Below are 15,561 nucleotides of genomic sequence, written 5' to 3'. Positions count from 1 at the left end.
CCATGCTGTTTTGATTACTGTAGCCCTGTAATATAGTTTGAAGTCGGGTAGCATGATGTCTACAGCTTTTTTGTTTGTTTTATTCCTTAGGATTGTCTTATGCGGGCTTTTTTTTTTGGTTCTGTATGAAGTTTAAGGTGGATTCTGTGAAAAGAGTCAATGGTAGCATGATGGAGACACCACTGAATCTATAAATTACTTTGGACAGTTTGGCAATTTTCACAATATTAATTTTTCCATATGTTATTTCCTGTCTTAGTCTTATTTCCTAGAGCAGTGGTTTGTAGTTCTCCTTGAAGAGGTCCTTCACATCCATTGTTAGTTGTATTCCTAGGTATTTTATTCTCTTTGTAGAGCAATTGTGAGTAGGAGTTCACTCATGCTACAGCTCCCTGTTTTTCTATTACTGGTGTATAGGGAATACTTGTGATTTTTGCACATTGATTTTATATCTTGAGACTTTGCTGAAATTGCTTATCAGATTAAGGAGATTTTGGGCTGAGACAGTGGGGACCTCTAAATATATAATTGTGTCATTTGCAAATAGAGACAATTTGACTTCCTTTTTCTTGCCTGATTGCCCTGGCCAGAACTTCCAATACTATGTTGAATAGGACTGGTGGAAGAGGGCATCCCTGTCTTGTGCCAGGTTTCAAATGGAATGCTTCCAGTTTTTGCCCATTCAGTATGATATTGGCTGTGGGTTTGTCATTATTTTGAGATGTGTTCCATTGATACCTAGTTTATTGAGAGTTTTTGGCATAAAGGGCTGTTGAATTTTGTTGATGGTCTTCTCTGCCTCTATTGAGATAATCACATGGTTTTTGTCTTTGGTTTTGTTTATGTGATGGATTATGTTTATAGATTTGCAGATGTTGAACCAGCCTTGCATCCCAGGAATGAAGCTGACTTGATCATGGTGGATAAGCTTTTTGATGTGCTGTTTGATTCAGTTTGCTAGTATTTTATTATTTTTGCATCAATGTTCATCATGGATATTGGCCTAAAATTTTATTTTTTATTTGTGTTTCTGCCGGGTTTTGGTATCAGGATGATGGTGGTCTCATGAAAAGAGTTAGGGATGATTCCTTCTGTTTGTTTGTATTGTTTGGAATAGTTTTAGAAGAAATGGTACCAGCTCCTCTTTGTACCTCTGGTAGAATTAGGCTGTCAACCCGTCTGGCCCTGGACTGTTTTTTGTTGATAGGCTATTAATTGCTGCCTCAATCTCAGACCTTGCTATTGGTCTATTCAGGGATTCAACTTCCTCCTGATGTAGTCTTCAGTGAGTGTAAGTGTCCAGGAATTTATTGGTTTCTCCTAGATTTACAGGTTTATTTGCATAGAGGTATTTGTAGTAATTTCTGATAGTAGTTTGTATTTCTGTGGGATTGGGGTTGATATCCCCTTTATCATTTTTTATTACCTCTATTTGATTCTTATTTCTTTTCTTCTATATTAATCTGGTTAGCAGTCTATTTTGTTGACATTTTCCAAAAACCAGCTCCTGGATTCACAGATTTTTTTTTGAAGGGTTGTTTGAGTCTCTATCTCCTTCAGTTCTCCTCTGCTAGCTTTTGAGTTTCTTTGATCTTGCTCCTCTGGTTCTTTTAATTGTGATGTTAGGGTGTCGATTTTATATGTTTCCTCGTTTCTCTTGTGGGTATTTAGTGCTATAAATTTCCCTCTACACACTGCTTTAAATTGTGTCCCAGAGATCCTGGCACATTGTGTCTTCATTCTGATTTGTTTTGAAGAACATCTTGATTTCTGCCTTCATTATTTATCCAGTAGTAATTCATAAGCAGGTTGTTCAGTTTCCATGTACTTGTGCATTTTTGAGTGAGTTTGTTAATCCTGATTTCTAATTTGATTGCACCATGGTCTGAGAGACTTATAATTTCCGCTCGTTTCCATTTGCTGAGGAGTGTTTTACTTCCAATTATGTGATCAATTTTAAAATAAGTGTGATATGGTGCTGAGAAGAATGTATATTCTGTGGATTTGGGGTGGAGGGTTCTGTAGATTTCTATTAGGTCCTCTTGGTTCAGATCTGAGTTCAAGTCCTGGATATCCTTGTCAATTTTCTGGCTCGTTGATCTGTCTAATTTGACAGTGGAGTTTTAAAGTGTCCCACTATTATTGTGTGGGAATCTAATTCTCTCTTGTAGGTCATTAAGAATTTGCTTTATGTAGCTGGGTGCTTCTGTATTTTGTGCATATCTATTTAGGATAGTTAGCTCTTCTTGTTGCACGGAATCCTTTATCAATCATTATGTAATGCCTACTTTGCCTCTTTTGATCTCTGTTGATTTAAAGTCTGTGTTATCACAGACTAGGATTGCAAGCCCTCCATTTTTTTGCTCTCCATTTGCTTGGTGAATTTTCCTCCATCTTTTTATTTTAAGCCTATGTGTATCTTTGTACATGAGATGGGTCTCCTGAATACAATACACCATTGGGTCTTTACTCTTTACCCAAGTTGCCAGTCTCTGTCTGTCTTTCTTTTGATTGGGGCATTTAGCCATTGACATTTAAGGTTAATATTGTTACATGTAAATTTTATCCTGCCATTTTAATGCTAGCTGGTTATTTTGCCCATTAGTTGATGTAGTTTATTTGTGTCAATGGTCTTTTACCATTTTGCACATTTTTGCAATGGCTGGTACTGATTGTTCATTTCCATGTTTAGTGCTTCCTTCAGAAGCTCTTGTAAGGCAGGCCTGCTGGTGACATAATGTCTCAGTACTTGCTTGTCCATAAAGGATTTTTTCTCCTTGGCTTATGAAGCTTAGTTTGGCTGGATATGTAATCTGAGTTTAAACTTCTCTTCTATAAGGATGTTGAATAATGGCCCCCAATCTCTTCTGGCATATAGGATTTCTGCCAAGAGATCTGCTGTGAGGAGTCTGATGGGCTTCCCTTTGTGGGTAACCAAACCTTTCTTTCTAGCTGGCCTTAGCATTTTTTTCCTTCATTTCAACCCTGGTGAATCTGGTGATTATTTCAGGGTTGCTCTTCTTGAGGAATATCTTTGAAGTGTTCTCTGTATTTCCTGTGTTTGAAAGTTGGCCTGCCTTGCTAGGTTGGGAAGTTCTTCTGGATAATATCCTGAAGAGTGTTTTCCATCTTGGTTTCATTCTTCCCGCCACTTTCAGGTACACCAATCAAATGTAGATTTGGTCTTTTCACATAATCCCATATTTTTTGGAGGTTTTATTTCTTTTCACTCTAATCTTGCCTTCTCACTTTATTTCACTGAGTTGATCTTCAATCTCTGACATCCTGTCTTCGGCTGATCGATCGAGCTATTGAAATCCTGTGAGCTGTGTTTTTCAGCTCCATCAAGTTGTTTATGTTCTTCTCTATGCTGGCTATTCTAGTTAGTTAGCATTTCGTCTAACCTCTTCTCAAGGTTCTTGGTTAGAACATGTTCCCTTGGCTTGGAGAAGTTTGTTATTACACAACTTCTGAAGGATGCTTCTGTCAATTTGTTAAACTCATTCTCCATCCAGTTTTCTTCCTTTGCTGGTGAGGATTTGTAATCTCTTGGAGGAGGAGAAGAGGCATTCTGGTTTTTGGCAATTTCAGCCTTTTTGCACTGGTTTCTTCCCATCTTTGTGAATTTATCTACCTTTGGTCTTTTTGAAGTTGGTGACCTTTGGATGGAGTATCTGAGTAGATGTCTTTTCTGTTTGTTAGTTTTCCTTCTAATGAACAGGCCCTCTGATGCAGGTCTGCTGGAGTTTGCTGCAGGTCCACTCCAGAACCTGCTTGTATGGGAATCACCTGTAGGGGCTGCAGAACAGGAAAGATTGCTGACTGTTTCTTCCTCTGGTTGTTTCATCCCAGAAGGGTACCCACCAGATGGCAGCTAGAACTCTCCTGTATGAGGAGTTTGTCAACCCCTGCTGGGAGGTGTCTCCCTATCAGGATACATGGGGATCAGGGGGCCACTTGAGACAGTCTGTCCCTTATCAGAGCTCGAGCCCTGTGCTGAGAGATCTATTGCTCCCTTCAGAGATGCCAGCAGGGACGTTTAAGTCTGTTGAAGCTGAACCCGCAACAGCCCCTTTTCCCAGGTGCTCTGTCAGAGGAAGCTGGGGGCTTTATTTATATGTCTCTGATGGGCTGCTGCCTTTTTTCAGAGATGCTCTGGCTAGCAAGAAGGGAGTCTAGTGACTGACAGTCTGCCTGCAGAGGCCTTGCTGAGCTGCCATGGGCTCTGCCCAGTTGCTGTGTAAACCTCCCACTAACTTTGTTTACACAGGCGAGGTTAAAACCTCCTACCTGAGCCTCAGTAATGGTGGAAGCCCCTCCCCGCACTGAGCTCAAATGTTCCAGGTGGAGCTCAGACTGCTGTGCTGGCTGCAAGAATTTCAAGCCAGTGGATCTTACCTTGCTGGTCTTCATGTGGGTGGGACTCATCGAGCCAGATCACTTGGCTTCCTAGCTTCAGCGCCTTTTTCAGGGGAATGAGCAGTTCTATCTTGCTGGTGTTCCAGGTGCCACTGGTATATAAGGGGAAAAAAAAACCCTGCTGCTGCTAAAATGGCCCCCTGTTTTGTGCTGGAAACCTGGGCAGCTGGTGGTGTCCTCACTACACAGGATCTCCTGGTCTGCAGGTTGTGCAGACTGTGTGAAAAGGGAAAAGCACAGTATCTGAGCCAGAGTGCCATAGTGTCAGGAAAAGTCCCTAATGGCTTCCCTTGGCTAGGAGAAGGAATTTTCTGGTGCCTTTCGCTTCCTGGGTGAGGCGATGCCCCACCTTGCTTCAGCTCACCCTCCTTAGGCTGAACCCATTGTCTAACCAGTCCCAATGAGATGAACCTTGTACCTCAGTTGGAAATGCAGAGATATCCTGCCTTCTGCGTTGCTCTTGCTGGAAACTGCACACCAGAGATGTTCCTATTCGGCCATCTTGGTGGAAATCCCCCTATTCATGAATTTTTTTCATATGCAAAGCCAAATGTCCCAGAACCATTACAGAATATTAATCATCCCTTCTTGTCCTGCAATATCAAATGCCATATGTAAACAATCAATCAATCAATCAAAATAAACCAGATGTTAAAAAGTGTAGTTCAGGTCATGAAAATCATTTTTATAACGATATTAATCATATTAAAATGCTAATCTAGGAACATGAGAGTTAGTTATTACAAAGAACTAAATTGAACTTTAAAAGATAAATCTATAGTAACTGAGGTGAATAATATACTGATTGAGAATTATACCTATTAGACATTGTGCAATAAAAAGGTTTGTGAACTGAAAGCACAACAATAGGAACCATTTCAAATGCAGCACACAGAGAAAAAGAAGAAAAGAATAACATGAAGGGAGCACCAGTGAATTTTAAGACAATTTCAGGTGGCTTAGTACAAGTACCATTGGAGTTCCAGAAGAAGTGAGGGGGCCAGGACTAAAAAACTATTTGATAAAATAATGTCTGAAAAATTTCCAGATTAAATATAAAACTCCACAGATCCGTGAAGGTCAATGTACCCCAAGAGCACAAAATATGAAGTAAGCTGCATAAATGTACACCATAGTTAAACTGCTCAAAAAAATGATAAGGAAACATATTTAAAAGCAGCCAGAATAAAAACAGTTCTATATACAGAGATTTTTTAAAAAAAATAAAGCAAGCAAGCAATTTCTTACTGGAAACAATGTAAGATACACTTACAACTACTGAAAGAATAAAATTGCCCTAAAATTAAATTAAAATTTCATCCCCAGGCCATGTGTGGTGGCTCAGGCCTGTAATCCCAGCACTTTCAGAGGTTGAGGTGGATAGATCACGAGGTCAGGAGTTCAAGACTGGTCTCTCTAAGATGGTGAAACCCCATCTCTACTAAAAATATAAAAATTAGCCAGGCACAGTGGCATGCACCTGTAATCCCAGCTACCCACAAGGCTGAGGCAGGAGTATCACTTGAACCCAGGGAGCGGAGGTTGCAGTGAGCTGAGATCATGCCACTACACTTCAGCCTCGGTGACAGAATAAGACTCCATCTCAAAAAGAAAAGAAAAAAAATTCCATACCCAATGAAAATGGAAGTATCTTTTACTAACCATGAAAAAGTTAAGGTTTCACATAAATATAACCTGATAGATTTTATCACTAGCAGACCTGTACTACAATAACTCCTTTAAGCACAGAACAGAAATGATAGGAGATGGAAATATGGATGTACAGAAAAGATAGAAGAGCTCCATAAATGGTAATGGCATGGATAAATATATAACTGTTTTTATTTAAATGTCTTCCAAAATAATTTACCATTTAAATAAAAATAATAACTTACTGTATACTTTATGGCATATATAAAAGTAAAGTGTATGGCAACGAGATTACAAAAGCTAAGAGGACATACTGTAAGGTTCTTACACTATATAAGACATAGTATAATGTTACTTAAAGGTATGTAATTGCAAGTTAAATATGTGTTTCATAAACAGTTACTAATTTAACAAAACAATTATAATAAGTAAAACACTTAAAATAGAATCATAAACAGACTGATTTTATCAACAAAAGGCAAAGGGGAGGGGGTGGAAAGAACAATAAATCACACAAATAGAAAGCTAATAAGACAACAGACGGAAATCTTAAAAATTGCATTAAATGTAATTGAAATGTAAAGCAATCTAGTAAGAAAATAGAAGTAAACACCAATGCCAGCAACTTTACTCACAATTTAAAACTTGGACACAAGCAAGATGTCCTTGAGGAGGTGACTGGATAAAGCTGTAGTAAACCCACAATGGAATATTAGTCTGTGAAATAATAAACAAGCTCTCAATCCATGAAAAGAGAGGAAGGAATCTTAAATCCTACTGCTAAGTGAAAGGAGTTAAACTGAAATGGCTACACACTAAATGATTCTAAGTATATGACATTCTGGAAAAGACAAACTGTAGAAAGAGTGAAAATATCAGTGGTTACCAGAAGTTGGGGAGAAAAAAAGAGGGATGACTAGGTAGAGCACAGAGGATTGTTAGGATAGTGAAACGATTGCTCTGTATGATACTATAGTAGCTGTATGATACTATAGGGAAATAAATCTAGCGACCCCAAACTCCTTAAGCCAAAGGAAAAAGTTAAGCTGGAAACAGGGTCATGCAAACCTACCCCACTTTTTGGCTCCGAAATAAGATGGTTAAAAGATGAAAAGCTACATGTTTCCCCCATATTTTGTCCTCAAGGAAATTCCTAGTGAGCTCCAAGATCTTTACCCTAAAGTATATCTGTTAAAATTTCATCATGGCACACTTCTGCCAAGATGGTTGAATAGGAACAGCTCCAGTCTACAGTTCCCAGTGAGAGCAAGCCAGAAAGCGAGTGATCTCAACATTTCCAGCTGGCGTACCAGGTTCATCTCATTGGGACTGGTTAGACAGTAGGTACAGCCCAAGGAAGGTAAGCTGAAGCAGGGGGAGCATCGCTTCACCCAGGAAGTGGAAGGGGCTGGAGAACTTTCTCTCCTAACCAAGGGAAGCCATTAGGGACTTTTCCAGATACTCCAGCACTTTGGCTCAGATACTGTGCTTTTCCCATGGTCTTCACCACTCACAGACCAGGAGATTCCCCCCGGTGCCTACAACACCAGTTACCTGGGTTTCCAGCAAAAAACTGGGTGGCCATGTTAATTAGCCACAGCAGTTTTTTTTTTTTTTTCTCATACCCAAGTGGTGCCTGGAATGCCAATGAGACAAAACCACTCATTCCCCTGAAAAAATGGGGGCTGAAGCCAGGGAGCCAAGTGATATGGATCGGTGGGTCCCACCCACACAAAGACCAACAAGCTAAGATCCACTGGTTTGAAATTCTTGCAGCCAGCACAGCAGTCTGAGCTCCACCTGGGACATTCAAGCTTGATGGGGGAGGAGCATTCGCCATAGCTTAGGCTTGGGGAGGAGGTTTTAACTTCGCCTGTGTAAACAGAGACACCGAGATGTTTACACAGCAACTGGACAGAGCCCATGGCAGCTCAGCAAGGCCTCTGCAGGCTGATAGTGACTACACTCCCTTCTTGCTGGGAAGGGCATCTTCGAAAAAAAGCATCAGCCTGTCAGGGACATATACATAAAGCCCCTACCTTCCTGTAACAGAGCACCTGGGTAAAGAGGTGGTTGTGGGTTTCACTTCAGCAGACTTAAACATCCCTGCCCAGCAGCACAGAAGGGAGCAGTGGCTCTCCCAGCACAGAACCTGAGCACTGATAAGGAACAGACTGTCTCCTCAAGTGGCTCCCTGACCCCAGTGTATCCAGGCTGGGAGAACCTCATACAAGAAAGCTCTGGATGGCATCTGGCAGGTACCCTTCTGGGAAGAACCTATCAGAGAAAGGAACAGGCAGCAATCTTTGCATTCTACAGCCCCCACAGGTGATTCCCAGGCAAGCAGGGTCTGGAGTGGACTTCCAGCAAACTCCAGCATACCTACATCAGAAGGGCCTGTTAGAAGGAAAAATAACAAACAGAAAGAAACAGTTTCAACATGAACAGAAAGGATGTCCACTCAGAGACCCGATACAAAGGTCACCAACTTCAAAGACCAAAGGTAGATAAATCCACAGAGATAGGAAGAAACCAGCATAAAAAGGCTGAAATTGCCAAAACACAGATACCTTTTCTCCTCCAAGGGATCATAATATCTCACCAGCAAGGAAACAAAACTGGATGGAGAATGAGATTGACAAATTGACAGAAGCAGCCTTCAGAAGGTAGGTAATAACAAACTTCTCGGAGCTAAAGAAGCATGTTGTAACCCAATGCAGGGAAACTAAGAACCTTGAAAAAAGGTTAGACTAAATGCTAACTAGAATAACCAGCATAGAGAAGAACATAAATGACTTGATGGAGCTGAAAAACACATGAGAACTTTATGAAACATACACAAATTTCAATAAGCTGAATCGCTCAAGTGGAAGAAAGGATATCAGAGATTGAAGATCAATTCAATGAAATAAAGTGAGGAGGCAAGATTAGAGAAAAAAGAGTGAAAAGAAATGAACAAAACATCCAAGAAATACGGGATTATGTTAAAAGACCAAATCTACTTTTGATTGGTGTACCTGAAAGTGACAGGGAGAATGAAACAAAGTTGAAAAACACTCTTCAGGGTATTATCCAGAACTTCCCAACCTAGCAAGGCAGGGCAATGTTCAAATGCAGGAAATACAGAGAACACCACAAAGATATTCCTTGAGAAGAGCAGCCCCAAGGCACAAAATCATCAGATTCACAAGGGTTGAAATGAAGGAAAAGATGCTAAGAGCAGCCAGAGAGAAAGGTCAGGTTACCCTCAAAGGGAAGCCCATCAGACTCACAGTGGATCTCTTGGCAGAAACCCTATATGCCAGAAGAGAGTGGGGACCAATATTCAACATCCTTAAAGAAAAGTATTTTCCACACAGAATTTCATATCCCACCAAACAAGCTTCATAAGTGAAGGAGAAATAAAATCCTTTATGACAAGCAACTGCTAAGAGATTTTGTCACCACCAGGCCTGCCTTACAAGAGCTCCTGAAGGAAGCACTAAACATGGAAAGGAACAACCAGTACCGGCCACTGCAAAAATGTACAAAATGGTAAAGACCATTGATGCTGTGAAAAAAACTGCATCAACTAACAGGCAAAACAACCAGCTGGCCTTAAAATGGCAGGATCAAATTCACACATAACAATATTAACCTTAAATGTAAATGGACGAAATGCCCCAGTCAAAAGACACAGACTGGCAAATTGGATAAAGAGCTAAGAACCATTGGTATGCCGCATTCAGGAGACCCATCTCACATTCAAACACACACATAGGCTCAAAATAAAGGGATGGAGAAAGATTTAACAAGCAAATGGAGAGCATAAAAAAGCAGGGGTTCCAATCCTAGTCTCTGATAAAACACACTTTAAACCAACAAAGATCAAAAGAGGCAAAGAAGGGCATTATGTAATGGTAAAGGGATCAATGCAACAAGAAGTGCTATTTATCCTAAATATATATGCACCCAATACAAGAGAACCCAGATACATAAAGCAAGTTCTTAATGATCTACAAAGAGACAGACTCCCACACAGTAATAGTGGAAGACTTTAAAACTCCACTGTCAATATTAGACAGATGGATGAGCCAGAAAATTAACAAGGATACCCAGGACTTGAAATAAGATCTGGACCAACCAGACCTAATAGACATCTACAGAACTCTCCACCCCAAAACCAAAGAATATACATTGTTCTCAGCACCACGTCACACTTATTCTAAAATTGACCACATAATTGGAAGTAAAACCCTCCTCAGCAAATGCAAAAGCACAGAAATTAAGACAAACAGTCTCTCAGACCACAGTGCAATCAAATTAGAACTCAGGATTAAGAAACTCACTCAAAAATGCACAACTACATGGAAACTGTAAAACCTGCTCCTGAATGACTACTGGATAAATAATGAAATGACAGAAATCAAGATGTCTTCAAAACCAATGAGAATGCAGACACAATATACCAGAATCTCTGGGACACATTTAAAGCAGTGTGTAGAGGGAAATTTATAGCACTAAATGCCCACAAGAGAAAAAGGAAAGATATAAAATCAACACCCTAACATCACCATTGAAAGAGCTAGAGGAGCAAGATCAAACAAATTCAAAAGCTAGGAAAAGATAAGACATAACTAGGAGCAGAACTGAAAGAGATAGAGACACAAAAACCCCTTCATAAAATCAATAAATCCAGGAGCTTATTTTTTGAACAGATCAACAAAATAAATAGACTGCTAGCCAGACTAATAAAAAAGAGAAGAATCAAATAGATGCAATAAAAAATGATACACATGATATCACCACCAAACCCATAGAAATACAAACAACTATCAGAGATTACTACAAATACTTCTATACAAATTCACTAGAAAATCTAGAAGAAATTCCTGGACACTTAAACTTTGCCAGGACTAAACCAGAAAGAAGTTGAATCCCTGAATAGACCAATGACAAGGACTGAAATTGAAGCAGCCATTAATAGACTACCAACCAAAAAAATGTCCAGTGCCGGACAGTTTCACAACCGAATTCTACCAGGGGTATGAAGAGGAACTGGTACCATTCCTTCTGAAACTATTCCAAACAATACAAGCAGAGCAAATACTCCCTAACTCATTTTATGATACCAACATCATCCTGCTATCAAAACCTGGCAGAGACACAACTAAGAAAGAAAATTTCAGGCCAATATCCATGACAAACATTGATGTGAAAATCCACAGTAAATAACTGGCAAACTGAATCCAACAGCACATCAAAAAGCTTTTATCCATCATGATCCAGTCATCCGGGATGCAAGGCTGGTTCAACATACACAAATCTATAAATGTAATCCATCATATCAACAGAACCAAAGACAAAAACCATGATTATCTCAATAGGTGCAGAGAAGGTCTTTGATAAAATTCAACAGCCTTTATGCTAAAAACTTAATAAACTAGCTATCAATGGAATGTATCTCAAAATAATAAGAGCTATTTATGACAAACTCACAGCCAATATCATACTGAATGGGCAAAAACTGGAAGCATTCTCTTTGAAACCTGGGACAAGACAAGGATGCCCTCTCTCACCACCCCTATTGAATATAGTATTAAAAATTCTAGCCAGAGCAATCAGGCAAGAAAAAGAAATAAAGCGTATTCAGTTAGGAAAGGGGGAAGCCAAATTGTTTCTATTTGCAGATGACATGATTTTGTATTTAGAAGATGCCAGTGTCTCAGCCCAAAATCTCCTTAAGCTGATAAGCAACTTCAGCAATGTCTCAGGATACAAAATCAATGTGCAAAAGCCACAAGCATTCCTATACACCAATAACAGACAAACAGCCACATCATGAGTGAACTCCCATTCACAATTGCTACAAAGAGAATAAAATACCTAGGAACACAACTAACAAGGGATGTGAAGAACCTCTACAAAGAGAACTACAAACCACTGCTCAAGGAAATAAGAGAGGACACAAAGAGATAGAAAAAAAAATTCATGCTCATGTTTAGGAAGAATTAATATGGTGAAAATGGTCATATTGCCCAAGGTAATTTATAGATTCAATCATATCCCCATCAAGCTACCACTGACTTTCTTTACAGAACTGGAAAAAAAAAACAACTTAAACTTTATATGGAATCAGAAGAGAGCCCGCATAGCCAAGATAATCCTAAGCAAAACAAACAAACAAAACAAAGCTAGAGGCATCACGGTACCTGACTTCAAACTATACCAAAAGGCTACAGTAATCAAAACAGCATGGTACTGGTACCAAAACAGAGATACAGACCAATGGAACAGAACAGAGGCCTCAGAAATAATGCCACACATCTACAGCCATCTGATCTTTAACAAACATGACATAAACAAGCAATAGGGAAAGTATTCTCTGTTTAATAAATGGTATTGGGAAAACTGGCTAGCCATATGCAGAAAGCTAAAACTGGATTCCTTCCTTACACCTGATAAAAAAATTAACTCCAGATGGATTAAAGATTTAGATATAAGATCTAACAGTTTCATAAAAACTCTAGAAAAAAACCTAGGGAATACCATTGAGGACATAGGCATAGGCAAGAACTTCATGACTAAAACGCCAAAAGCAATGGCAACAAAAGCCAAAATCGACAAATGGGATCTAATTAAACTAAAGAGCTTCTGCGCAGCTAAAGAAACTATCATTAAAGTGAACCGGCAACCAATAGAATGGAAAAAAATTTTACCATCTACCCATCTGAAGAAGGGCTAATATCCAGAATCTACAAAGCGTTAAACAAATTTACTAGAAAAAATACAACAATGCCATCAAAAAGTTGATGAAGGATATCAACAGACACTTTTTAAAAGAAGACATATATGAGGCCAACAAATATATGAAAAAATGCTCATCATCACTGGTCATTAGAGAAATGCAAATTGAAACCACATTGAGATAGCATCTCACACCAGTTAGCATGGAGATCATTAAAAAATCAGGAGACAGGTACTGGGGAGAATGTGGAGAAATAGGAACAGTTTTACACTGTTGGTGAGAGTGTAAATTAGTTCAACCATTGTGGAAGACAGTGTGGCGATTCCTCAAGGATCTAGAAATACAAATACCATTTGACCCAGCAATCCCATTACTGGGTATATACCCAAAGGATAATAAATAATTCTATTATAAAGACACATGTACACGTATGTTTACTGCGGCACTGTTTATAATAGCAAAGACTTGGAACCAACCCAAATGTCCATCAATGATAGACTGGATAAAGAATATGTGGCACATATACACCATGGAATATTATGCAGCCATAAAAACGAGTTCATGTCCTTTTCAGGGACATGGATGAATCTGGAAACCATCATTCTCAGCAAACACAAGAACAGAAAACAAAACACCATGTGTTCTCACTCATAAGTAGGTGTTGCACAATGAGAATATGTGAACAGAGGGAGGGGAACATCACACACCTGGGCCTGTTGGGGCCTGGGGGGCTAGGAGAGGGATAGCAGGGGGTGGGGGGATTGGGAAGGGATAGCATTAGGAGAAATACCTAACATAGATGATGGATGCAGCAAACCACCATGGCAAGTCTATAGCTATGTAACAAACCTGCATGATCTGCACATGTACCCAGAACTTAAATTTTAACAAAAATAAAAGTAAAAAATATAAAATTTCACCATGGCAATGTAAATTGATAGCTTATCTTTACAGGTGCAGTCACCACCTTGTCCACCAAACACAAACGCATATCTAATTGTTTCTTGGCCCTATTTTGTCTATGTTATCTTATGTAAAAATGGGGAGTCCCTGCATTTTTTCTGCTCCATTTAAATTTTCTGCTTACATTAAAAATGCAGATACACTGAGCCACACGAAGGCATGAGTGCCTATTTTTCCCTAACCTCTCTTACATGAAAATTGTGTACTCCTCAATTTCCCACCTTTTCCCCTTTAAATTTGGAGCTCTCAAAATCATCTTTAGAGAAAGGCATAGAACTATCTCCCCAGTGTGCGTTATTAACTTTAGCAAATAAAACCCCTAAAATGATTGAGACCAGTCTCACCATTTTTCTCAATTGACATGGTAGATACATGTCATTATGCGTTTGTCAAAACCTATAGAATATTCCAAGAGTGCATCCTATTATAAACTACAAACTTCAGTCAATAATGTATAAATATAGTTTCATCATCAGTTTCAACTAACATACCACACTAATGTAAGATATTAAAAATGAGGAAATTGTGAGAGGTGAGTGCGTATTGAAAACTCTGCTTTTCACTCAATTTTTTCTATAAGCCTAAAATTATTCAAAACAATAAGGTTTATTAATTTTTTAGACATTCCAAAGTATAGGGTGTTTATAAGAATTATACTTTAAATCTAAAGCTATAAATAGGTTAAAAGTATGAAAATTAATATGGTATACTGACATTAAAGAAAAAAAAACCTAGAATGGCTCTACTAACAACAGATTTAGTGGATTTCAGAGCAAAGAATATTAACAGAGATGATGAGGTGTATTTCATTAAGATGAAGAGTTATAACAATTTAAATACCTAATAGAGTTTCAAAATATATGAAGCAAAAATTCATAAACAAGGAGAAATAGGCAAATCACAATTATAGTTGGAGACTTCAATATCTCTCTGAAAAATTGATTGAACAAGGGGACAGAAAATCATTAATGATAAAGAAGACTTGAAACATACAATCAACCAACTTGGCCTAATCTGTATTTATAGAACACTCCACACAAAAATAGGAAAATACATTTCATTTTCGAGTGCTTTACTTTTAGAACATTTACCATACCAGACTATATTTGTTCCATAAAACAAATTTCAATAAATTTAAAAGAGCTTAAGTCTTACAAAATAAAATATCTGATACCATGGAATCAAATTTGAAATTAATAACCTAAATATCTCTAGATAAAAATCCTTAAATCTTTGGTAACTAAATAGCACACTTCTAAATAATCCATATGTTAGAGAAGGAATCAAAAAGAGGTTAGAAAATAATTTTAGCTTGATTTTAAAAAATCCATAGGTTTTTCAAAAATGTTTCAAAATTTGTTAGATAAATTTTGAAACAGTCCTTGATGGGGCATTTATACCATAAAAATATTAGGGGAAAAAATACATCAGAGAAGCAGAAATGTCTCAAACAACTTCAACTTCTACCTTCAAAAATTGGAAAAAGAAGAAAACTATATAATCACAGTAAGCAAGAAGGATAATAAAGATTAGATAGGAAACAATGAAGAGCTTGCTTGCATTTGAAAAAATAAGGAATATTAATGAACATATATCTAGACTGAGAAAACAGACATGACATGAGTTTCACTATAAGGAATTGGAAAGATGATGCCACTACTGATTATAAAGCTATCAAAGGGATAAGCAACAGGTATCTCACCAAAGGAGAGCATCAGGTGGCAAGTAAAGTATGTAAAATAAATGCTCAGCATAGTTAGCCATTTGAGATGTGCAAATTAAAACTGCAATGAATGAACTAT

This window comes from Cebus imitator, unplaced genomic scaffold (genome assembly GCF_001604975.1).
Source record: "Cebus imitator isolate Cc_AM_T3 unplaced genomic scaffold, Cebus_imitator-1.0 Scaffold195, whole genome shotgun sequence".
In the NCBI taxonomy this organism is placed as follows: domain Eukaryota; kingdom Metazoa; phylum Chordata; class Mammalia; order Primates; family Cebidae; genus Cebus; species Cebus imitator.
This window is presented reverse-complemented; position numbering follows the sequence as displayed.